Source organism: Populus euphratica, unplaced genomic scaffold (assembly GCF_000495115.2).
Source record: "Populus euphratica unplaced genomic scaffold, PopEup_1.0 scaffold96.1, whole genome shotgun sequence".
NCBI lineage: Eukaryota > Viridiplantae > Streptophyta > Magnoliopsida > Malpighiales > Salicaceae > Populus > Populus euphratica.
In genome coordinates this window covers 643,887-647,178 of record NW_011499978.1, presented here as the reverse complement: position 1 = coordinate 647,178, position 3,292 = coordinate 643,887, and the positions used below count along the sequence as shown (strand labels likewise).

Sequence of the window (3,292 nt, the reverse complement as noted above, 5' to 3'; positions counted from 1 at the left end):
GCTTGAATAATTTCTGTGATTTGCAGGATTTGGAGTTGAGCCAATGCTACGATGAAGTTTGCCTACCTTCCAAGCCTAAGATTGTGTTTGGAACTAAGGGCTCCAGTTCTGATTCTTACATTAAAAATAAAGCATATGGAGATTTCCTTCACAAAGCTTTTAACGTCTCAACTGCCGATCAAGAAAGCGCTGCTGTAGCCTGGGTTAGTAAGAGGGAATAATTTGGTTGAACTCAGAAAAGTTTCTCTAGTTCATGTGTTCGGCTAACTAGTTTGGTCATTTGATTTGCAGACATCTTTATCAAATGGAAAGCCTTTCATCGTGATACGAGGTGCTTCCAATGTACCAGGTGAAGCAAGTTCAGGATCGCAAATTAACTACTTGGCCTCCTACAATGCTTTCCTTGCCGCAGCCAAGATCATTGAGTCAATTCCTACGCCACGTCTGGCTTGTGAGTGATGAGATTATGCATCTGCTTCTGGGTCGTTTGAGTGCTATGAAAGAGATTGATGACCGATTGCACTCAAATGAACTGAATTGTGTTTGGCCTACTAAATTAAATAAACTCGAATAAAAATGCTATGAACTTTCTCCATTATATAACGTATTCAGCTGTTCATAGTTTTAATTCCGGTACTGGATGATGGATCAATTTAGAATTTTGTTGATCAGACATAAAATGGTGATAACAATCAAATTTTACTTAATACTCTCGGATCATTGACTTAACGATTAATATGCTATTTTTTTTGTTTTAATTTTTTCAATAAAAAAAATAAATAGTTAAGTTCTAAATCTTGAACAAAGATAGATAATAGACTCATAAATAAAATTGTCTTCAAATCTTGATAATGGAGAAACTTCAAGAGAGAGAAAAACAAAACAAGATGGAAATAATTAGACGGACATCTTGTGCCAAAGCCTCCTCCTATTTCTTTTCAAGTAAAGTCTCAATTCCAGACTTTCTCATTGCATATTCTTCTCGTTAACTTTCTGATCATTACATCTCTTTTAATTCTTGCAAACCACACAGCCTTTAAGACTTTATTTCTATAGTAATTGAAACGATAATTTGTACTGTTGTGAATCTATATTAATTGAAACAGTAATTTGTACTGTTGTGAATCTATAGTAATTGAAACAGTAATTTGTACTGTTGTTTACTACCGAAGGTCAGTTATGAAGTCATAGTCATAATTAGAAAAGTAATTAATATAATATTTCTTCAAGTCATACATATATATTTAAAACATACTTAAATATAATTTCAAATACAAAAACAAACCAATGAAGTGAGTATTTGCAATTACGATGCATGTAATTTCTTACGAATCTTGATAAATAATTAATCTTTTATTAGAAAACAACTTAGATTTTGTTTTGCATTATAGTTTAATAACGCTTTTGAAAAACTTTAAAATTTGTTTATTAGTTTTAAATTGATTTTTAGATTATTTTAATATACTGATGTTAATAATAACTTAAAAAATATAAATTTTAATATATTTTTAAATAAAAAATACTTGAAAAACTAATATCTATCGCACACCAAAAAATACCCTTAATTAAAAATAATAACGATGAAAAGAAATAGGAGGCATCGGTATTTTATTTAATTAAATTCTGACAGTTCATGTTGTTTTTCTGTTGGTAGAGCTAGATATTTCCAATTCCTAAGGTGGGCACAGGAGATACTAAAAACTAAAGAATGTAATAAAGAGAAAAAAGTTGTAAAACCAAAAAAAAGTAAATAAATGAAAGAAAGATAAATTAAATTAAATTAAATTGAAGGAATGAAATTATATATGTGAGGTTGACCATTATTTACAATACTTGTATGACATTATTTATATAAAGATATTAGTTTGCCATGCATATTGGCATCTTGATCTCGAGATCAAAATCATGTTTTTGCTTTCTCTTTTTGTATTTTTGTAATGCTTAAGTTTTATTTTCATTAATATCTTGTTTATACTTTTCATTTTCTTTCCTTTACTTAGTTAACTTTTATCTTATCTATATTCTTATTTTGTTTATTTATTTTTCTTTCTTTCATTATGTTTAGTTAAGTTTATTATGTCAAGACGAAAAAATTACACTAATGGTGTAAGAATAAGTATAGTATAAACTCAATATGGACCTTAATGTTTGATACTAACATGTTTTGTATTTGTTATCTTGTTCACTCTTTAATACTTTACTTGTTAAATGACTAATCTTGATTTATGTTGTATAACACTTGGTACAACAAACACTTGGTACAACAAATCCTTGGCACTCTCATAGCCCATACTATATAGTATAACTGACATCTGAACGCCCATACTATATGGTATAACTGACATCTGAGCTATGACAGAAACTTGATTTGTTATTCACATAAGTTATAATCATAAATATCTAACCACATTTACAAGTATTAGCATTAATCGAATAAGATAACTAATGTAATCATGTTAACAATTTGTAATCTGATTGGAACCTCCTTTGTATGTGGTTTCTATTTGAGTAATAAGAGTTTATACTATACCAATTTGACATACCATTAGTGGATCATTTAACCTTGACATTTATTGTTATCATTATCTAATCCTTACATTGATCTTTCATCTCAAAGTTCTTATCAACTTCTTCTTCTTCTTCATTTTCTTTATTATTATTATTATTATTATTATTAGTAGTAGTACTATTGTTGTTGTTGTTGTTATTGTTCTCTAGTATGTTTAAAGAAAAAAATCATCTTCAATTAACTTCTTTCTTTAAGGATAACCCATTAACACCAAGATAAAAATTTTATGTGGTTGGAATGCAGTTGAATAAATTGAAATGACTTTATCTCTTCTCTCTCAACATCAAAAGCGCTGAAATGTAATAAAAATAAATAAGTTTATAATTGAAATGTGCAAATTAAAAGCTCTAAAGACTAAAGTGATTTTTATATATATATTATAAAACTAAAAACCATAAACAATGAAAAAAAAAAGCTATTTTAAATTTTAAATTTAGTCATTGTTATTTCAAATTCTTGAAAACTATAAATTAAAATTCTATTTTGTAATATAGATTTTAATATCAAGTTTGGGTTGTTTCACACCAAATGGGATACGTTAAAGCACAAAATTTAAAACATAATGTAGGAGGATATTAGAATTGAAAAGTAAAAGTTCATCTGCCACAATTGTATAATGTTTCCAAAACAATTATAAAAAAAATAAGGGATAAAAACAGTTGTCTTATAGCAATCCACAATCTAAACGCACTTTTTAGCATTATAAAAGAATTAATTGAAAAT

At 27.6% G+C, this 3,292-nt stretch overlaps 1 protein-coding gene across 2 annotated transcripts in view; it reads left to right on the top strand.

Moving 5' to 3' along the window:
- Nucleotides 1–3,292, top strand: part of LOC105139654 (bark storage protein A-like) — a 14,457-nt gene that overhangs the window by 638 nt on the left and 10,527 nt on the right. The gene's annotated exons all lie outside the window — the stretch shown is intronic.